A 24,088-nucleotide genomic window follows, 5' to 3' on the forward strand; every position below is an offset into this window, starting at 1 on the left:
TGGAAGGAAAACTTCAACCCAATGAAAACAACTACACTCACAAAAATGTAGGTAATAGATAATCCCTCTTTACCAAACACCAAAAGAAAAAAAGGGGGGGTAATCCACACACATAACACCACCAACAACAAATCCAAAACAAACAAGAATCAGCAATCAATGATCATTAATGTCCCTCAATGTCAATAATCTCAACTAGCCTATAAAAAGACAGAGAATAACAGAATGGATATGAAGACAGAACACATACTTATGCTGCTTAGGAGAAACACATCTCAATGTCACAGACAGATGTTACCTCACAGTAAAAGGGTTGGGATTTTCCAATCAAACAGACCCAAGAATGAAGCTGGTGTAGCAATCCTAAAATCTACCAAATTAGACTTCAAACTAAAATCATCAAAAGAAACGAAGAAAGACATTTCATATTCATCATAGGAAAAATCCATCAAGATGAAGTCGCAATTCTAAACATCTGCATCACCAATACAAAGGCACTCACATTCAAAAAATGAACATTATTAAACTCTAATCACACGTAAAATCTCACACACTAGTAGTAGGAGACATTAGCACACCCTCTCACCACTAGGCAGGATCTCCAGACATTAACTTAACAAGGAAATAATATAACTAACAAGTTAAGACGCAATTGGGATTAACAGACACTATAGAACTTTCCATCCAAACACAAAAGAATATACCTTCTTCTCAGCTCCACATGGAACCTTATCTAAAATTGGCCACATAATTGGAAACATAGCAAACGTCCACAGATACAAAAAAATTGGAATAACACCCTGTATCTTATCAGACCACCATGCGTTAAAGTTAGAATTTTCAACAACACAAATTGCAGAAACCGTACAAATGCATGGAAATTGAACAATGCACAATTGCACTATCCCTGGGTCAAGGAAGAAATAAAAAAAGAAATTAAAGACTTCCTGGAATTCAATGAGAATGAAGACACAACATACTCAAATTTATGGGACCCTTTGAAAGCAGAGCTGAGAGGAAAGTTCATAGCACTAAGTGCCCACATGAAGAAACTGGAGAAGAGTGACAATAGAGAATCACAAATAAGAGCTCTAGAACAAAAAGAAGCAAAATCACCAAGGAAGAATAGACCCTAAGAAATAATCAAATTGAGGGCTGAAAAAAATAAAGTAGAAACCAAGAAAACATTGCAAACAATCAATGAAACAAAGAGTTGTTTCTTTGAGAAAATCAACAAGATAGACAAACCTTTATCCAAATTAACCAAAAGACAGAGAGAGACCATGCTAATTAAGAAAATCATAAATGAGATGGAGGGCATTACAATGGACACTGAGAAAATCCAGAGAATCATCAGGTCATACTCTTAAAACCTGTACTCCACAAAAATCAAAAATTTAAAGGAAATGGACCATTTTCTGGATAGATATCATTTGCCAAAATTAAATCAAGAATAGATAAGCAGTCTAAACACTATAACCCTTAATGAAATAGAAGCAGTCATCAAAAGTCTCCCAACCATAAAAAGCCCAGGCCCAGACAGCTTCAATGCAGAATTCTACCAGAAATTCAAAGAAGAGCTAATTCCAATACTCCTCAAAGTGTTCCCCACAATAGAAGCAGGAAGCTCATTGTCAAACTCTTTTTGTGAGGCTACAATTACCTTGCCACCCAAGCCACACAAATACACAACTAAGAAAGAGAACTACCAACCAATATCCCGCATGAACACTGATGCAAAAATCCACAAGAAAATACTAGCAAATTGAATCCAAGACTACATCAGAAAAATCATTGACCATGATCAACTAGGCTTCATCCCAGGGATACAGGGATGATTCAACATATGAAAATCTGTCAATGTAGTTCTCCATATAAACAACGTGCAAAGGAAAAACCACATGATCATCTCACTCAATGCTAAAAAAGTCTTTGACAAAATCCAACACCCCTTCATGATAAAAGTTCTGGAGAGATCAGGGATAACAGGAGCATTCCTATACATAATAAAAGCAATATACAGTAAACCAACAGCTAACATCAAGCTAAATGGAGAAAAACTCAATACAATTCCTCTAAAATCAGGAAAAGGACAAGGCTGTCCACTCTCTCCACATCTCTTCAATAGTGTATTTTAAGTTCTAGCTAGAGCAAAAAGACAACAAAGGGAGATGAAGTAGATACAAATTGGAAAGGAAGATGTCAAATTTTCACTATTTGTAGATGATATGATAGTTTACATAAGTGACCTGAAAAACTCGACATGGGAACTCCTACAGCTGATAAACACCTTCAGCAAAGTGGCAGGATACAAGATTAACTAAAAAAAATCAGTATCCCTATAATATACAGACGATAAAAATGTTGAGAATGAAATCAGAGAAACATCACCCATTACAATAGTCCCAAGCAATATTAAATATCTGGGGATAATGCTAACCATACAAGTGAAAGACCTGTATAGCAAGAACTTTTGAGTCTTTAAAGAAAGAAATGAAGGAAGATACCAGAAAATTGAAAGATCAACCATGCTCTTGGATAGGTAGGATCAATATAGTAAAAATAGAAATCTTGCCAAAAGCAATCTACAGATTCAATTCAATCTTCATCAAAATACTGGCACAATTCTTCACAGAACTTGAAAGAACAATACTCAACTTTATATGGAAAAACAAAAGACCCAGGAAAGCAAAAACAATCTTGTACAATAAAGGGACTTCTGGAAGTATCACCTTCTCTTACTCAAGGTCTATTATAGACTTATAGTTCTGAAAACAGCTTGGTATTGACACAAAAATATATAAGTAAACCAATGGAATCAAACTGAATACCCTGATGTTAACCCACACACCTAGGAACACTTGATTTTTGACAAAAAAGCTAAAATTATGCAGTGGAGAAAAGACAGGATCTTCAACAAATGGTACTGGCATAACTGGATATTCGCATGAAGAAGACTGCAGAAACATCCATGTCTATCGACATGCACAAAACTTAAGTACAAATAGATCAAAGACCTCAACATGAATCCAGCCACACTAAATGTCTTACAAGAGAAAGTGAGAGGTAGTCTTGAATGAATTGGTACTGGAGACTGCTTTGTGAACATAACTCCAGTAGTACAGACACAGAGATCAAAAATTAACAAATGGGACCTCCTGAAACTGAGAAACTTCTGTATTCAAAGGACACAGTCAACAAGACAAAAAGGCATCCCACAGAATGGGAAAAGAAATTCACTAATACCACATCTGACAGAGGGCTGATCTCCAAAATTTACAAAGAACTACAGAAGCAAGTCTCCAAAACACTACAGGATCCAATTAAAAAGTGGGGTGCAGAACTAAATAGAGAATTCTCAATAGAGTATTGTAAAATGGCTGAGAATCACTGAGAAAGTGCTCAACATCCTTGTCATTAGGGAAATGCAAATCAAAACAACTCTGAGATACCATCTTACTCCTGTCAGAATGGCTAAAATCAAAACACCAATGACAATTTATGCTGGAGAGGCTATGGAGAGAGGGGAACAATCCTCCACTGCTGTGGGAGTGCCAACTTGTACAGCCACTTTGGAAACCAGTGTGGATATTCTTCTGGAAAACGGAAATCAGTTTACCCCAAGACCCAGCAATTCCACTCTCAAGCATATACCCAAAAGATGCACATTCATACAACAAGACTGTTGGTTCCACTATATTCATAGCAGTATTATTTGTAATAGCCAGAACCTGGAAGCAACCTAGATGCCCCTCGAATGAAGAGCGATAGAGAAAATGTGGTACATTTACACAATGGAGTATTATTCATTGAAAAAAAACAATGGTATCTTGAAATTTGCAGGTAAATGGATGGCACTAGAAGAAACCATCCTATGTGAGGTATCCCAGTCACAAAAAGACAAACATGGTATGTACTGACTCATACATGAATTTTAGACATGGATTAAGGGAGTGTCAGGCTATAATCCCACTGCCAGAGAGTCTGAGAAACAGGAAAGGACCATAAGAGAGATATGCATGGTACCCCAGAGAAGGGAATTGAGCCAAAATCCCCTAAGCAGATTGGGAGCATGTGGGGAGAAGGAGGGGGGAAGAAAAATGGAGAAGAGGTGAGAGTCGGACATGGGGGAGCAAGAAAATTAAGTCAGGGAAAGAATAGAGGAGAGCAGGATGAGAGATACCATAATAGAGTGAGTCATTATAGGTTTGAGGAGAGATCTAGCACTAGTGAGATTTCCAGAGATCTACAAGGATGACACCATCTGGCAAATTAAGCAAGAGTAGAGAGACTACATTAAATGCCCCTCCCTGATAATGAGTTTGATGACTACCTTTTATGCCATCTTATAACCTTTATCCAGTGACTAATGAAGGCAGAGGCAGACACCCACAGCCAAACACTTAACTGAACTCCTGGAACCCAGTCACAGAGAGGGAGGAATGATGAGCAAAGGGGTCATAACCTGGATTGTTTAACCTACAGAAACAGCTAACCTAAACAATAGGGAGCTCTGGGACCACTGACTGATGACTGGGAGGCCAGCATGGGAATGACACAGACCCCTGAAAGTGGTTGTCAACTAGGAGGACTGGACAATCTGTGGAGCCTTGGGCAGTAGATTAGTACTTTTGCCTGGCATACAAATGGACTTTGGGTGCCCCTCCCACAATGTGGTATGTTCTCAGCCTGGACTCTTTGGGAAGGGCCTCGGCCCTGCACTGAATGAAATAACAGTCTCTCAATATCCTCCATGGAGGACCTCACCTTCCCTGGGGAATGGAGTAGGGGTTGGGAGAGGGCTGGAAGAGTCTGGGGGTGGGGGAGGAGGGGAGGGAGATGGGAGCTGGGATTGACATGTGAAACAAACTTGTTGCTAATTTAAATTAAAAAATTACCTCTAGTACACCTAGACATTTTCCATGTAAGCACACACTATTCTATTATTTCATTTATTTTAAATCTTTTCACCTAATACAATATTTCTTTGTATAAAAAAACAAAGAATTCAAGCAGAAGGGGGTGGAACTCTTTCTGATCTTCATAAGGAGTTTATCCACTTATTTTATAACATGTGGCATGTGGTTGGTTATGCATAACAAATAATTTGGGCATTCTGATTCCAATAGAAATAAGTAAATGACGGATTCAATAGTTTTATTTTAAATGTCAGTCTAACACAAGCTACAATTTATATCCTATGTTTAAATTTATGATAAACAGGTTCGATGTCAACTTCAAATTTAAAGAAGACACATGGTATCTTTTCTTCAGATTCAGCAGTAATATACTAACAAAATATTTGAGTGCCCTTCAGCTCTATAAAGTATAAATGTATTAAATTTTACATAAATACTATCATTCTTTTTTAATGAAATGATTATGCTAAAAGGTAAATGCTGTTTTCTTATTTCTATTGATCATTTAAGGTCATATTAATTGAGACAATATTATCAGTCAAATTTGTAAATCTATACAATCAAAGTTAAGTTATAGGACTCTAAAAGAATAAACATTCCTCAAAAGAGTTTGCTATCTAATGTATTTCTGAGTACAGAATATTTATTCCAAATTCAGGACGTTGTTCAAACATCAGGTTATTATTTTCTATGTTTTTACTATGCTTTGATTGCCGATCTGCTATGGCATATATTTTCTATTCACGTTGCAATAGACAATTTTACCATAATGTGCTGTTAAGTGTACACATTGTTTCTTTATACTCTTAGGGGCTCACAGTTGGATACATAGACATACGTACATGCATACAAATACACACACACACACACACACATGACTTTTAAATTATTTGGATTTTATGGCTATAAAATATTTGAAAGTAGAATGCATTATATTGTGAACCTCCTATGAGGTTTGATGGAGAAAAGCATTATATTGTCTTTACAATTTAATTTGATTATCATTTTCTAAATATTTTCCTTTTTCTTCTTTCCTTTCTTGCTTCCTTGCTGTGATGTCTATATGCTTTCATCTCCATATATTTATGTTTTTTAAAGTGATCAGACAAAAATGGTGGATTGTGCAAATTGATTTTGATGTCAACTTGCCACAAATTAGAATTGTCTCAGTAGGGACCTCAACTGAAAAGTAGTCCTAATTGTCTTCATTTCTGTGCACCCCCCAACAAGTGTGGGTGAAACCTTCTCATAGCAGCCTAGATTTGAAAAGTAGAGTCAAACACACACTATTAACCTTGTGCCTTTCTGGTTTTCCTCCTGCTGCTAGGTTGATTTAACCTGTTCCTGCTGATGAAGATTGTTTTGCTGATACTAGAAACATATTTACAGTATCCGTCCATTGACTAAGGACTATCAGCTTTCCAGGAAACTTCTAAGGTTCTAATACCACAATCTAGCCCTGTACATGCTCACAGAATCATCTGTATCATGACTCAGAAGCTGTTATCTTAGTCACATTAGGATTGATGATTTGCAGCTAGGAACAAGAGACAAGAGACAATATGTGGCATTTGTCTTCCTGTGTCTTGATTATGTCACTCCCTATCTTTCTGTTCCCAAGAAACCCCTTTTCCAAAAAAAATGGTCTCTGCTTGCTAAAACTAAGTAATCTCCTTATGTGTGGGATAAAGGACTTTTTGTTCCTCCATTCCAAATACCTGTGGTGCCTATTAGCATATCAAAGTGTATGCTAGCCTTTAGGCTCCTTCAATCACTTCCCCTAAAATTAGGAATAACACAGGAATCTACTCTTCCCATACTTATTCAAATACATCTTGAAGTCTTAGCTAGAGCAACAAGACGTTTGAAGGAAATAAAGAAGATGTGAACAGGGAAAGAAGAAGTAAATTTTCTTCACTTGAAGATGATAAAATTTTATATATATAAAATGTCTTAAATACTCTACCAGGAATATTCTTCAGTTGATAAACACTTTCAGCAAATTAGCCAGGGACAAAGCTAACACAAAAAAATCAGTAATCTTCCTATAGACAAATGGAAAACATAAAGAAAATTCAGGGGAACAGGGCTTTTCATAATAACCCCATAGAAACCCTGGGATAAGTCTAACCAAGCAAGTGAAAGACTTGTATAAAAATAAATGTTAAATCATTGAAGTAAAAAATTAAGGAAGACAAGATAAAAATGTAAGATCTTTTATCCTCATGGTTTAGTACAATTAATATTTTGAAATTGGCCAAAAGCATTTTACAGATTCAAACAAAAGCATCAAAATTACAATACAATTCTTCACAGATAAGGGTGTAATCTCTCATGCATTGCTCCAGTGCAATGCCTGCCAGCCTGCTGCCAGGCTCCCTGACTAGATGGTAATGGACTCACTCTATGAAACTGGGAGTCTGGAATGTGCTCTATCTTCTATATGTTGATTTGGTCAAGTACCTTCATAGAAGTGAGAACTTACGCTAGACAGACATAAATACAAATATGTTTTATAAGTATTTCTACATATAAATATTATAAAATAACATTTAATATTAATTTATCATAATAATATATTAATTTTGAATATGACTTTTTGAAATATTCCCTATGTCATTTATCACTCCTTCACTATCCTCCTGATTTTGTTCCTATCCCCTCCTCAGTTTGTTTTTTATTATTCCTTTGTCATCCACTATTTTTGTCAATCATTTCATAACAAAATAGGTATCAGATATACAATTGACAAATAATGTGTCCCACTCTGTGTGGTTCTCCTTCACTAGAATTACTTTTTTTTGTTTGTTTGTTTTTTGAGACAGGGTTTCTCTGTATTGTTTTGGAGGCTGTCCTGGAACTCAGTCTGCAGACTGGGCTGGCCTCAAACTCCGAGAGATCCACCTGCCTATGCTTCCCGAGTGTGTGTGCCACCAACGCCCGGCCTAGAATTATTGTTAATTTTGTTATGCAGAGCATTTTCATTTTATGAAGTCCCAGTTCTCAATTGGAAACTTTACAATAGATGTCAAAGTAAATCACATCATTATAAGGAAATACCTTAGTATTCTGTCATTCAGTAAGTTAGAAAGCCTGAAAGAAAAGGAAAAATTGCTACCTTCATCCATATAACTACTAATAAGGCAAAAAGATGCCTAAAAATGAACAAAAAGTTTGAAACAATACTGAAAATCTTTCAGAGTACAAGATACTCAGGTTAGATTGATTCCCAGGATAATTCTACCATCCGTTTAAAGCACTATAATAAGTAGTTATTGACCTATTCTAATAAAAATAGTAATGGGGGGAATGCACTTACCCATGTATTCTCCAAAGCCAGTTTTATTCTGTGTTTCATAACTAGATAAAGACAATACCAAAAGAGAATACTACAGGCTAACCTTGAGGGACATATACGTAAAAATTCTAAATAAAATACTGTCACTCAAGGGGGGTAGTTACTACACAACAGAGTTGACTCAGGGTCCACTGAAAGACTTAGAAATCTGACTATGAGCCTGCCACTATTTCTCTGATGATCCTACCAACCTTAGGGTCTTTTATGGTTCCAAGCACATGCTCTTAATAGAGCTTCCTTCTTAGGCCATATTTTTTTTTTACAAGAGAGGGTTTCTCTGTATTATTTTGGAGGCTATCGGTCCAGCCTGGCCTCGAACTCACAGGGATCTGCCTGCCTCTGCCTCCCGAGTGCTGGGATTAAAGGCATGTGCCACCACCACCCAGCTCTTAGGCCATAATTAAATTGCCATTCAAGAAAGATTGAGAGCCCCAGTCACTTTGAGGCAGGAAGGTTAGGGACCTATGGCCAGTCTGTGTTCCACCTGGAGACCTGGTTTTTGGTTTTGGTTGATTTGAAAAGCAGTTGAGTGCTTTCCTGCCCTCTGTGGAGGCCTGAAACTGGAATTAGATTTTGTTGCCTTACCAATTTAAGTTGCAGGTAAGACTCTGGGGACTTCCAGGTTGCTCTGCTCCTGGGATCTAGGGACTGTAGAATCACAAACTGTGGGGTGTGGAAATCCTAGAGAGGCCCATAGAGATGTCTGTTTTATGCATGGCACATGCCTGTTCCAGAGTCCTTTCCCTTTATTTTCTAGCTCAGGGGCACAGGAAATGTTCCAGAACCCGGCCATTCACAGGGAATGTGCCCTCCCTTCCATGTGCAGACAGCGTCCTTGTTGTAGGCCTGACCTCTGCCATTGTAAGCTCCTCTGATACCTGCATAGAACACTGCATGGGACTCTGCTGCCCCCAGACCCTACTTCACTTCCTACAATATCCCTATCTGACACAAATTACAGTGTAAACTCCTACCTACATTTGTGGGGTCCCAGGATCTGAACATCTCTGCTTGGGCTCCTCTCATGTCCACACTGAATGCCCTGTTACCAAACTAGCTACAGCTGACTTGTGCCCTCACTTGACTCCTTTCCTCATGCTTCTTGTACATCTGTCTCCCTACAGCTGTGTCCGTGTCTTCATGCTTCCCTCCTTCTCAGCTTTCACATTCCAAATGCCCACCTTATCATGTGGAGTTGTGGATGTTCCAAGCAAAATGATGCTGAGCATGGCAGTCCTGGCAAGGATGCCTAGTGACTGTGGGAATATGCCTTTTCTGTGACTGAGTGTCATTTACCTCCCTCCTGGTCATATTCTTATGGCAGTAACCCAATACCAGACTGTGTAAATACTGGAGAGATATACTTTGCTGGGAAAGGAGGGTGCAGGTGTCACAAGTCTGTCATTCCAGTGTTGAGGATAGTAACATAAAATGATTCAGAGTTCCAGACCAACCTTGGTGATAGAAACTCTGGTTAAAGAAGGCAAGTGTGAGCTGGGCAGTGGTTGCACACGCCTTTAATCCCAGCACTTGGTAGGCATAGGCAGGCAGATCTCTGTGAGTTCGAGGCCGGGCTGGACTGACAGTCTCCAATACAATACAGAGAAACCCTGTCTCATAAAAACCAAAAAAGAAAAAAAGAAAAAGAAAGAAAAAAAAAGGAAGGCAGGTGTGACACGGTGAGCATTCAGTTGGTGAAGGGTTTTCCTAGGTTACACAAAGCTGTAAGCTCCATATCTCCATATCAGCACCACATAAACATGTCTTGACATCTAGGCAGGAAGGAAAATCAGGCTGTGAAAGTTAGGCTTGGCTGCATGGTGAGTTGGAATAAGAATAACAATTGACCCTGCTCAGAGCTTCCTGAGGCCTGGGGACTGAATGTACGGGAGCCTTCCCAGCAGATCAGCCTATGCAGTGTCTGCCATTGTCCTAGTCCTGTCCTGACCCATGGCATGAAGCAAGCATGGGCCTGTTTCTGACCTGCTGTCTCGTGCCCTTCTTGGGGCCTCCTGAGGTCTGGGAACTGTACACAGAGGAACCCATCCTGGCAGACCAGACCATCCAGAGGCTGTCAGCATTGCAGTGCTAGTCCTGCCTCCACCCACAGGAAGAGGAGAGCCATGGAAATATTGGACCTTCTTACATCAACCAGAAGAGAACCTTGGATCTGTACCACCAGGAGAGCTAGTAGACCCCACTGGCACTCACTGGCAGTAGGGATGGGAAGACCAATATGATGCCACCAGTATCTAGAATTCCACACCAGGAAGACTTGAACATCCCAACACAGATGAAGCAGAAGAGAGTGACCTAGAAAACAACTTTATAAAAAAGATAGAGAACCTCAAAAAGGTAATGAGATAACCCCTTAAAGAAATGGAAGAAAAAACAAAAAAATTCAAGAAATGGAGGAAAAGACAAACCAAAAATTGCAACAAATAACAACAACACTTCAAGAAGTAAAAAAAAAAAGCCAAGAAAAACCAACCAAGTATGTCAAGGAATTAATTAAATCAGTGCAATGCTAGAAAGCTGAAATAAAGAAAATAAGACACACACACACACACACACACACACACACACACACACACACTGTCTGAGGTAATGTTCAGAATAGAAAAGCTGGACAAACTGTTAAGAACTACAGATGTAAGCATAACCAATAGAATACAAGAGATGGAAGGGAGAATCTCATGTGTTGAAGATACACTAGGAGAAAGGGATTCATTGACAAAAGAATGTCTAATTCTAGCAAATCCCTAATGTGAAATATCCAGGAAATATGGGACACCATGAAAAGATCAAGCCTAAGAATAATAGATATAGAAGAAGGTGAAGAACCAAACTCAAAGGTACAGAAATAATATTCGACATAGAATAAATCTTTCCCAACCTATTGAAAGATATGCCAATGAAAGTACAGGAAGCTTACAGAACACCAAATAGAGTGGACCACAAAAAAGAAATACCCTCACCACATAATAATCCAAACACCAACCATACAGAATAAAGAAAGAATATTAAGAGCAGCAAAGGAAACAGACCAAGTAACATATAAAGGCAAACCTATAAGAAATACTTCTCCATGGAATCTTTGAAGCCAGAACTTCCTGGATAGATATTCTACCAACTCTAAGAGACCACAGAAGCCAGCCCAGACTACTATTTGTTGAGGTTTGCTATGTTGCCGAGTATCTGGTCCATATTAGAGAAGGTTCCAAAGCTTTCAATCACTATAGAGGGGGAAAACAAGATATCCCATGGCAAAACAAGATTTAAACAATATATATCTACTGAAAATATACTATAGAAAGTTCTGGAAGGAAAACTCCAACCCAAGGAAGTTAACTATACTCACAAAAAATAGGCAATATAATCCCACTATACCAACAGCCAAAGAAATGGGGGAGATCCACACTTAACACCACTACCAAGGACAAATTCAAAGCAAATAAGCATTAACAATCAATGGTCATTAGTGTCCCTCAATATTAATTGTCTTAACATGCCTATAAAAAAGCAAAGGCTATCAGAATGGATATAAAGAAAGAATCTATCATTTTGCTACATAGAGGAAGCTCGTCAAATTCAAAGACTGACGGTACCTCAGATTTAAATGTTGGCAAAAGATTTTCCAATCTAATAGACCCCAGGAATAAGCTGGTGTAGCAATCCTAATATCTAACAAATTTGACTTCAAACTAAAATAAAAAAAAGAGATGAAGAAGGTTATTTCATATTCATCACAGGAAAAAATCCATCAAGTTTAAGTGTCAGTTCTAAACATTTATGCCTCAAATACAAAGGCATGCACATACATAAAAGAAATATTATTATTATTATTTGGTTTTTTGAGACAGGGTTTCTCTGTATTGTTTTGGAGGCTGTCCTGGAACTTGCTCTGTAGACCAGGCTGGCCTCGAACTCACAGAGATCCACCTGCCTCTGCCTCCCAAGTGCTGGGATTAAAGGCATGCTCCACCGATGACGGGAAAGAAATATTATTAAACTCAAATCACACATAAAACCCCACACACTTATAGTGGGAGAATTCAAAACCCCACTCTCACCACTAGACAGAACCACCAGACAGAAACTTAACAAATAAACAAAGGAACTAACAGAAATTTTGGCCCAATTGGTTTCAACAGACATCTACAGAATATTCCATCCAAACCCAAAGAATATACCTTCTTCTGAGCACTACATGGAACCTTCTCTAAAATCAATCACATAATCAGCAACATAGCAAACTTCAACAGATACAAAAAAATTGGAATAACACCCTGTATCTTATCAGACCACCTTGGTTTCAAGTTAGAATTCAAGAACAACACAAATAGCAGAAACCCTACAGACTCATAGAAATTGAACAATGCACAATTGCACCATTCCTGGGTCAAGGAAGAAATAAAAAAACAAATTAAAGACTTCTAGAGTCTTTAATTTTTCTAAGATGTAGAGCACAAATCTAGCATCCAAGCCATACTTCCTGATTCTAGAAAGCCTAGGTCAACATTCAAACCTAGTACATACTTGAGTCCATTTTTTTGGAAATCAGGAACAAGGACCCTCTCCTGGTGGTTGACTGGAAAAGTCAATTGAAACACACAAAAGCAGGGGACACAAGAGAAGAACTATGGTGTCTATGTTCCTGTCCTCATAGGTTCATCATCACTGACATGACTTTCAATGTTTGGCTTGGTCAGCAACCTCTTAGGAGGAAACATAATGGACTTCCCTCATCCCAAGCCTTGTTCCCTGTGACCCCAATTCTATCGCAGTTATGTCCCATGCCACCTGTCACTATAAGGACCTGTCTGATAGTAATGTCATCCTTTCCATGTAAAGGGACAGTAACTGTCCCTCTGAAGAAGGATATCTTGGCTCTGTTTTGGGGAGGCAGCCAAGCAGTTAATAAAGCAGGCTGTTGCTGGATTAACTATAAAATATTGGCCAGTGACTAGAGTTTCTTATTGACTAGCTGTGTCATAATTACTAGCACATTTCTATTAATCTAAGTATTTCCACATGGTCTTATCATACCTGAGAAAGGTCCAGACCTCTTACGCCTACCTCTGATACATGTCAACACATGGTGACTGCTAATCATCTTTGCAAAGAAGATAGCCATTTCCTCTTTGTCCCTGCCTGCCTATGTCCTGATTCTGCCCATCTGCCTATCTGTCTGTACAGACCTGCAGAGCTCCATGGTTAGCTAGTGGTAAGTTACTGCCTAGATATGTCACTTCCTGTCGGGCCAATCTGTATTCTATTCATTTACCAATAAGAGAAACATATACACAGAAGTACATTCCCCATCATGAATCTCCAATCATGTAAGGAATATCTTGATGCCTCTGGCCAGTGGATCATTGACAGCCCAAAATGGTACTAGATGCTACCCTTCTTAGCCCCATTTCTCCCTTTCTCAATCCTACTAGTCACAAAGTATAACCTTATTAACCTTATACAATTCTTGTCTAGATTTCATCAACAACAGGTGCAAAAGATTTCTTTGTTTTTTGTTTTTGTTTTGTTTTGTTTTTTTGATGCAGGGTTTTTCTGTATTGTTTTGGAGGCTGTCCTGGATCTAGCTCTGTAGACCAGGCTGGCCTTGAACTCACAGAGATCCACCTGCCTCTGCCTCCCGAGTGATGGGATTAAAGGCGTCTGCCACCAACACCTGGCTTGGTGCAAAAGATTTCTAACCCAATTTTTAATCAGTTGTTATTATAGGATTACCTGCACCTTGTTATGGTACCAGGGGCTGCATTCCAGATTATATCCTAATGAGAAAGGTCAATTTTGCCCTAAGGATTTCGATTTCCCAACTCAACAAGAAGTACTCTAATGATAACATCACCCCTGTCCAGACATCTGATGGTTTATCAATAGTAACCAAAGGAGATTTTAGCCATTTGAAGTACAATTGGTCAAACTCCACACCTTGACTATTCTAGTAGCCATATCAGTTATTTCCCGGCCCACAAAACACTGGTGTCCAAGAACATCACTCATTCCAAACTGCTTCGTGCTGGAAGGGGGCGCCGTTCATACCATTGGGATCATGACGAAACTCAGAAACCTGTATAAGTCCTTGGTTTCAGGGTCTGTAAGACTGCATCATCTTAGCTGTTTCAATTGTTGGAACACCTGGCCCACTGCTTCCGGGGGTCTTGGTTCATCAAACCACAGAAGCCTGGAAGGAATCCTCAGCTTTTCATTTTCTGTAGAAACATAAACAAAAACTCCTTTCCCAAGTAACATATCCTTATACTTAAATTTTGAAGTCAAGGCATTTTCAAAAGATATAAGTTGAATTACTTCAGCAGCATTTATAATCAAGTGTACTTTAGCAGTTGTTCCTTCCTTAGCAATCAAAAAACTGAAAAACACAATAGCATACAGTATCCATACTCTCTGTGTATTTTCCACCTTTATGTGGCTTATTTATTTATCTATTATTATTTTATTTCTTTTACTTTTATTTATTTTTCGTTGAGACAGGGTTTCTCTTTGGAAATCTGTCTGCCTCTGCCTCTGGAGCAAATCCTACCGGTGTGCACCACCACAGCCAGCTTCTCTACTTATTTACCACTATGCCTTTTCTTTTTCTCTCTCGAACTTACATATGTTTTTAAACACACTGTAAACCTTTAGAAGTTTTTCTTCATCTACGTCTGACTTTACTGTAAATCTTTATGTTTTTCTGGCCACATGTCTTATCTGTAAAACCGTGGCTGTTTAAACTGCCATTTTTCCAAGATGGCGGGCATAAGCGTGACTCCAGCTGCCGGCTTGGAGATGGGGTCACTGCCACTTCCAGCTGTATGTACACACATTTCAATTGTTAGCAGAGTCTGTTAAAAGAACCTTGTTTTGGTTTTTTTGTTGTTGTTTTGTTTTTTGTTTTTTGCTTATGCTGAGTTAGGAAGACTCCCTTAAGCGAATTGTGTGAGACTCTGCTTGTTGCTAGCAAAACAGAGCCCACCTGAGAACATGCTGCTACCAAGAAGCTGTGCTTCTCTCCGTTCTTTTGTTTCTAAAATTACTTTAAAGCTTTTGTCATTCTACTTGGAAATTCATGATCCCACTTCTGATCACTATTATGTAAAGAGAAGCCTTTTCCTTGAGAGAAGCCTTCCCACCAGCCTGGTTCCAGAGCTGCATCAGTCCCAAATAAACACACAGGAGACTATATTAATTATGTAGCTGTTGGCCTTGCTTGTTTCTTACTGGCTAGCTCTGACTTAAGTAATTACCCCATAATTGTTAATCTAAGTATTTCTCTTACTGGAGAATAGTTCCGGGCTTCCTACCCCATGGCGTTACATCTCGACTCTTTGTCTTTCTCCTTCCCAGAGTCCTCCTGGACTCCTAGTCCCACCTATCTTGGTTCCCTATTGGCCCAACAGTGCTTTATTGACATATACATAGGACTTCCCCCATCAGAAAGGTAACTAAGACAACTGGTTTTTGACATTACTAACTTCAAAGGGTTGCTAAGACATTTAAATGCTATCACAGCGTGGGTCCTGACAGAAGCTTGACAAAATTACAAATGACAAGGTAAAGCACAGATACAGGTATCAAGGATCTCTTCGGTAAACACAAGCTAATTGTGTTGTTCATGAGATTCCCAGAAAATACCCTGGAGAGGAGTGTGGCCATTCAAGAGGTCATGTGCAGCCAGGTCTTATGCCTGTCTTATAGCTCTTTTAGTTTTCCCATTTGAAAATATTTCTCTATAAAAAGTATCATTTCAGTATTGGCAACTGTCTTAGTCAGTGTTCTATTGATGCAAAAAGACAATCATTATAATGGAAACACTTATAAAGGAATGCATTTAATTGGGGCTGGCTTGTAGATTCAGATTGTACTGGTTGGTTTTGTGTGTCAATTTGACACAAGCTAGAGTCATCAGAGAGTTAGGAGCCTCAGTTGAGGAAATTCCTCCATGAGATCCAGCTGTAAGGCATTTTCTCAGTTAGTGACTAATGGGGGAGGGTCCAGCCCTAGGCTAGAGGTCCTGGGTTCTATAAGAAAACAGCCTGAGCAAGCCAGTAAGCAGCACTCCTCTGTGGCCTCTGTATCGGTCCTTGCCTCCAGGTTCCTGCCCTGCTTGAGTTCCTGTACTGACTTCCTCCAATGATGGACTATGATTTGGAAGTGTCAGTCAAATAAACCCTCTCCTCCCAACTTGCTTTTTTGTCATACTGTTTCATCACAGCAATAGAAACCCTAAGACAGAGATTTAGTCCATTATCATCATGGGGGGAAACATGACAACATGCAGGAGGACATGGTGCTGAGAGTTATGTATCTTGATTATCAGGCAGCAGGAAGAGAGAGAGAGCCCCTGGGTCTGGCTTGAGCATTTGAAACCCCAAAGCCCTTCTCCAGCAACACACTTCCTCCAACTAGGCCACACCCACTCTAACAAGGTCATACTTCCTAATAGTGCCACTCCCTGGTGACCAAACATTCAAATCTATGAGCCTATGAGGGCCATTCTTGTTTTGTTTGTTTGTTTGTTTGTTTGTTTGTTTTCGAGACAGGGTTTCTCTGTATTGCTTTGGAGGTTGTCCTGGAACTCACTCTGTAGACCAGGCTGGCCTCGAACTCACAGAGATCCGCCTGCCTCTGCCTCCTGAGTGCTGGGATTAAAGGCCTGAGCCACAATGCCTGATGTGGGCCATTCTTATTCAAACCAACACAACACCCTTCACAGCAACTGTTAGTCTTGCTGGACTCTGGCTTCTTAGATGGCAAGAGGTTCCAGCCAATCTCCGGAGAGAGGGGCTCTCTTTCCTCCCCCATGTCCCCACAGTTCTCCCTGTCTATTTTTCCTCATCAAGAGCTGGATTTCTGATGAACTGAATGTCAGACATAAATACAAGAACAAATATGTCTCCTGTGTGTTAACAATTGCATGAACATGGGGGCCATTGTTTGGAACAGGAAAGCTCAGACACAGGACTCACTAAGAGTGTGTGTTCTTCAAGTGCACATGGCAGCTGGAAATGGGAACGTGGATTCAGATGGAGATATGATCCGGCATAGAGAAATAGGTTTCACGTTCTTTTTAAAGCCACGGACTGAATGACCAGGGAGAGAAGCCTAGATAAACCAAGTATTAAAATCCAAACTTTGAGATGTGGGAAGGAGGAGGAATCATCAACAGAGAGATCTCCGAAGAAGGTACACAGTGAGACCCGAAGGATTTTCCAGCCACAGGGAACTAGCTCAGGGAGGTAACTAGGTCAGTCAGGAGAGATCACTGTATGTGGACAAGGTCAAGTTCAGGGCAGTGGAGGTGTGGAGACCATGGAGTGGGGTGAGGTGAGGAAGTGGTTATTGTGAGAACAGATACAAGGTTTCTCAGATACATTCCAGCAGCCGGACTGAAGAAGGCTCTCGGTATTGTCTGGTGGGGACGCCCCTCACCCAGAAGCCCAGGGTGACAGAATTTGCACTCCTCTTGGCTTGGTCTCTTCACAACTGAGATTACAAGTATGTACCATTACCCCGCCTGGCTTCTTCTCAAACAATTAAAGGATATGGGACAGGACTTGGAAAGTGGTGTCCCTCATTGCTATCGTGTCCTTCAGAGGGACATTTGCCTGAAAGTTTGGGTTGTATTTTGGGGTTGGAGGCCAAAGCACGTGGTGTGTTGCGACCCCCGGGAAGGGACCCCCGACCCGCGGGGATGAGGTGATGAGGGTTGCTACTAATTTAGTGGGCCTTCACGAGCAGATCCGATCTGGAAATTGAACTTCAAGAGGTTAATGGAAACAGGCTCAAGACAACTTTTGCTGATCAAGAGCCTTTATTTTTTGGGGCGCGCTGGAATTTATAGAGGAAGGACCTCAGGGGGTGGTACAAGCATGTCAATCAAGTCTCAATTCAAATAGACACCAAATACGGTAAAGACAAAGCTGTAATTTTCCATCAGTCATTAGTTACATTCCACAAATGCTTGTCAGTGTAAGTCAGGTGCAGGAATTAGGGAGGGGTAGGGAGAGTACAACAGAATACTATAATCTTTTGTTTAACAAAGACAATTGCTCTGTAAAGGTACTTCCCCCTGGCTAGGCGGGTGGGCTGCCCTGTGTAAATTTAACTTTTATGGTTAGCCTTTTCCTTTGTCTCAAGGGCATGTGTGCTAGTAGTCACGTAGTCAGAAGGCCAAGAAACAGTTGACAGACTCCATTTTGTTCAAGGTTCTAGCAGTCCCCAACAGTGTGTGAGGTGGTGAGGGTATCAGGTGGCCATACTGGGTGGAGATTCCGAATTTACTTTGCTCTGAGGTTTCACAAGGGGTCTCTAAGTAGCATAACCACTCAGCTGTGACAAGCTCCAAGTCTTTCCCTCTAGGTCCTTGGGAAACTGAGTCTGGCACCTGAGATGTAGTCTAAGGCCTATGGGTTATTGTAGGACAGTTTTCTGAGGGAACAAGCAAGGCCAAAGGCCAAGTCCTTATTCTGTTTTTCAAGATGGGCGATAATGAGGCGGGCCCACCGATGTTTTCATCTCTGTGTCTACCTTTCTCTCATTACCTGAGGAGCATGCCAACATCAAGAAAGCCCCTGGATGGTAAGATTAATGTACATTGGAGACTCAGATTCCCTGGTTACCTTATGCCACTGTGGAAATTGCTCTGATCAGTGTGAACCCGATGATGGTACTTCTGGACCTCAGTTCATCTACTGTGTTGGTGTTTTCACGCTGTGACAAATGTCTGAGAAAGAACTTAAGGAGGACAATTGTATATTTAGGCTCACAGCTTCAGGGATTTCAGACCATCACAGAAAGAAGGATAAAGCAGAGCAGAGCTCTTTATATTATGACATCCATGAGTGGGGGAGGGTTCATTTCATGGCATCCATGAATGGGGGAAGGTTCATATCATGGCGTCCGTGAATGGGGGAGGGTTCATAGCATGGGATCCATGAATGGGGGAGGGTTCATATCATGGGGTCCATGAATGGGGGAGAGTTCATAGCATGGCGTCCATGAATGGGGGAGGGTTCATAGCATGGCGTCCATGAATGGGGGAAGGTTCATAGCATGGCGTCCATGAATGGGGGAGGGTTCATATCATGGGGTCCATGAATGGGGGAGAGTTCATAGCATGGCGTCCATGAATGGGGGAGGGTTCATAGCATGGCGTCCATGAATGGGGGAGGGTTCATATCATAGCGTCCATGAATGGGAGAGGGTTCATTTCATGGCATCCATGAATGGGGAAGTGATGGGTAGCACCGTAGCAGGTAAAGTAAGAGGTGGGGACAGGGTGTGTGCTTGCCGGCTTTTTTCTTTTCTTCCTCTTATTCTGTCTGCACCTACAGCCTGTGGGAAGATGCCGCCCACATCCCACTTGCGGGGAAGGTCTTCTTCCTTATTTAACCTCTTCGGGAAATGTCTTCACTGACAAAGCCTGAGTAGTGCTTGCTCCTAGCATGTCTCAGTACAGTCAGGTTGACAGTCAAGACTGACCATGGTACCTACAAAGTAAGCTATGGGAGAGAAAAAGACAATCACAAGTCCCCTTTGTTTAACAAATGATAGGCCTTATTACGATGTGGCTTACGTGGCGCTGTGGCTCTCAACTTCGGCTACACAGCCGAATGATGCAGGGGTGCTTTATCACAGCCTTCATCACCAGGCATCGGGGTGATTCTAGTGTGAGTCAAGCCAGAGAAGGCTGTTGGAAAGCTGTAAATCAGAATTCAGATTTTAGCAGGATCCCAGCTGCTTATTTTAACATGTCTGTGAGCTGGCAATTGGAACTAGTTTTTCCGACGTGGTATAACTCAGTTGCACCGCTAGGTGCCGCTGTAGAAAAGACGAACGCTGTAAAGAAACTTCGTAGGTCTCAGAGCAAGGCCTGCCGAATGATCGAGCACAAAAGAGTAGATTGCAGACACAAGAGAATGTGTTTAATTTACTCCTTTCCTAGAAAACAGTGAAATTTTATGGTGAGAGCATTTGTTTTATGCAATATATCCTTAGATTTAGCTTTCTACATATTATTTATTTATTTATTTGCCTGTGTAACTCTTGGTATTGAAACCCATCAGAATTAGATGTTAATTCAAGTGCTATGTAAAAGAGAAATGGTTATATTACATCCACTCGGTTGCATTTAAAGTAGATACAGGAAGGTTTGAAAAAGTTTTTAAAAAGTTAATATATACAATTTGATAACTGTATGACAAACAAAACCCAACTCAAAACTATGCAAAGAAAATAAAATAAAAGACTGTGGCTTGAATGCTGGTAACAGTGTGCTATAGATTGTGAGTGCTGTTTTATTTTGTAAATGATTGATAATTAAAACCATTCCCCCAAACATAATTCCCACTTGAACAAAATCTTGCTTTTCTGTTCTTGAGCTGCGCACAATACACATTGAACCAATTTTATCTTCTGTTGATGTCTTCCCTCTTTAGAAACCTGGGAAGGGGCAGCGCGTCCACCCAGCATGATCACTGTGTGATGAGGTTTACAGCTATACGTGGCTCACAGTGAGATTTGTACTGACGCGTGGCTCACAATGAGATTTGTACTGACGCGTTTGTTTTCTTTCAATTCTATTCTATTCTATTCTAACTTGTGTTGTGCTTAGCTCTATGGCAGGGTCAGTCATCTCTGCTTATGCGTACAGACATAACTGATCCTGGGAAAACATAATAATTAAAAATTATCTCTTGAGTCAATGAGATGACTCACCAGGTAAAGGAGCTTGCCTCAGCAAGCCGGGTGACCTGAGGTTGATCTCTGGAACCTGCAGAAAGGCGGAAGGAGAGAACCAACTTCTGCAGGTTGTCCTCTGATCTCCACATGAGCTCTGTGGCACGCTGGCACCCCCACCTGCCAACATGAACCTTTCCACAAAAGTTGCGGGAAAGAAACAGTCTTGTGTTGACTGAGCATTAAGCCAAAATGTGATATCCATTTTTCAGGCAGTCTCTTAGAAGACCACAATCTTATCTTTTAAAGTAGTTAGCAGGTACAACCTGTAATCATTTTCTTCTTCTTCTTCTTCTTCTTCTTCTTCTTCTTCTTCTTCTTCTTCTTCTTCTTCTTCTTCTTCTTCTTCTTCTTCTTCTTCTTCTGTGTAAATAGTAACTAGATAGTCCTTCAGTGAGAGAATTTTGAAGCAGCATTTGCTCGAACATCTCATCCTAGATTCCCCAGATAGTGGTCTGGTTATCTGTCTTAGTCAATTGGGCTCATCCGTTGGAAAAACAAATATCTCCTATCTGTGTGACAGATGTGGTTTTTGCACTTTGGAACAGAGGCATCCACCAAAGTCAGGCTCCCAAGGTCCCAGGGAAACAAAAGATAGTATCGTCTCCCTTGATGTTTAGCATTTAGAGAAGGCTGTGGTGGGTCTGGAAAATTAGCAAAAAATTGGCAAAAAGGATTATTTAGCTGTTTATTTAGCAAGATGGCCCAGTGGGTAAAAGTGCTTGCCACCAGGTCTGAGTTTGGTCCTGGGACACACATGCTGTGAGTGAAGACTGACTCTTGCAGTTTGTCCCCTGATTTCCAAATCAATAAAACAAAGGGCCAAACATTTAAGTGTCTGCTCATTTCAAGGACACAGAAAGAATGTCAAGGTCACACCAGCCAGTACTCTGGGAAAAGGAAAGTGCTGGGTGGGGTGTCTCTTCCTTCTGTAGCAACACTGAGAACTTAGGTAGGCCTCTCCAACTCAAATTTGTCATTTCATTGCCAGTGGCCTCTACAGGCTTTAGTTAGAATGTTCCAGATGAAGGCTCTCAATTGGTGGGCAGTTTGTGCTCTCCCAGTCTTAACAATCTCCAAACTAATTAAATGATTAGAGGTCCTTCTGAAACTTAGCTGGCATCTCCTCTCCTCTCCTTGGTGTCTATTAAGTCTGGTAAGTTTTATTTGCAGGGATTAATCAGGTCAGAGGGGAGGAGGGGAGTGTGGGCTTCACTGCCACAACTGGGATTTATGGTCAATGCTCAGCTACTCACCAGCTCTGTTGTCGCCATCTGAGCTCAGACATGCTCAGTACCCCAGTGAGTTACACAAAGCTGCTTCACTTGGCAGTCGGTCTCCATGTAGAGTAGAGCTCACATCCTCCATCTATCATATGTCACCCTTGATGAAGAATGTCCACACTTGTCATTTTTAACCAATATTTTCAACACAACAGTTCCAAGATACAAGTGCTGTGACCCTTATTTTCTATAACAGCTGTAGCAGCCATTGGTAGTTTAGATGTCACATGTTATAACTTCTGTATTGTAGTTTATTTTCCATGTATGATTTTAAACTCGCCTGTCTGCCTTCTCTCTCTTGAGACAAGGTCTCACCATGTAGCCCAGGCTGGCATAGAACTTTAGGTCATCCTGCTTCTTTCTCGTGCTTAAAATTTTATTTTCAAACTAAATAGTGTGAAGGAAATTTTAGAAAAAGGAAAGCATTCTCTTATTGTTTCTTGACATAAAAACCATTGTTTTTACTTCAAAGGGCATAAAAGATAGCTTATCCTGATGCCAAATATGAGTGACCATGACCTAGAAACAGATTCAGGCAACCCCAAATTCCCAGATACATACATACATACATACATACATACATACATACATACATATATCAGATTGAAGAAAGTCACGAAGGAAAAACTTTTCAAATACATTGGAGGGAACATTAGGTAGATGAGCTACAGCTAAAACAGTGCAGGGGTAGGGGTGGGGTGCACGGGGTATATGTGTGTGGGGACCCCTGCTATAGATTCCACATGCTACCTGATGACATTCTTGGGGTTTAGATTGGTGGAAGCTAGAAGCTAGTGGTCTGTTTACTTAATACAATCCAAAAGGTCTCACGTGATTAGTCACAAGGATGTTAGGTCAGAAACAGAGGTGGATAAGGAAAGGCTGCTCAGGGGTTCAAAGGTAGCCTAAGGTAAACTGTAATTAGGCTCAGGACCTGCAATGTTTCACCCTTTCCTAATCTGTCAATCAGCCTGTATAGATGCCCTTTGTAAAATGCAGTTTCTTTGTAGGGAAATTCCAAAGTGCAAGCTTGTCATTCATTTGCCTGATAGCACAGACATGGTATAGCTTTCAGTTGTGAATAGAAAATAAAGATGTATAAAATCAGAGGTTAATGTCAGACATGGGTGGCTTAGATAGACTGAATGAAGTAAATATTCTCTACCACTCATCACTCAATATTGTGGCCAAGGTTAAATTTACATGGTGAAAGAATCAGACGCAGCCCAGAGATTTGATATAAATTACTCAGTACTTATTACTTTAGAGCTCCAAAATTGTCTCCAAAGTGGCTGGTGGGGTTGTTTTTCTTTTAAAAAATAGAATCAAGAGGCCTTTTGTTTTATCCAGAGTGATCTAACCAAATCAAATACTTTTCTTTCTTTAGAAATATTTGTTAGTGATGTGTTTTGGCACTAGCAGGATGTGGGAGTCTGAATATGAGGGTTCAAATCTCCTTTTCTGACCCACAGTGACTCTCACTTTGGGGAGACTCGGGTCATGAGAGCTGCGTTCTCTACCTTTTCCTCTGTGTTTTTCCATAATTGCTGAGCTATATTCTTTATCAAAGATGGGAAAAAAACGCTTCTTACTACCGTGAATACACATCTGTATTTTATTAAGACTGATCCACTAAACCATCAGGGCTTTAAATTCATCGAGATTGAAATCTCAGATCAAAGTTTGAGCTTAAAGCTTGTAATCTGAAAGTGATAGCGTGAACCTAATACTATGAACCTTATAGCACAAGGACCGAGAACGAGAAG

At 40.4% G+C, this 24,088-nt stretch overlaps 1 long non-coding RNA gene across 1 annotated transcript; it reads left to right on the forward strand.

The window, feature by feature from the left end:
- The first annotated feature begins 3,852 nt into the window (after nucleotides 1-3,852).
- On the forward strand, nucleotides 3,853-6,827 carry LOC121144304. Its single transcript, XR_005881629.1, has 2 exons — nucleotides 3,853-3,909; nucleotides 6,247-6,827. It is a non-coding gene; the product is annotated as an uncharacterized LOC121144304 (long non-coding RNA).
- Nucleotides 6,828-24,088: the final 17,261 nt, after the last annotated feature.

The sequence above is a fragment of the Mesocricetus auratus genome, unplaced genomic scaffold, assembly GCF_017639785.1.
Source record: "Mesocricetus auratus isolate SY011 unplaced genomic scaffold, BCM_Maur_2.0 Super-Scaffold_100015, whole genome shotgun sequence".
Taxonomy (NCBI): Eukaryota; Metazoa; Chordata; class Mammalia; order Rodentia; family Cricetidae; genus Mesocricetus; species Mesocricetus auratus.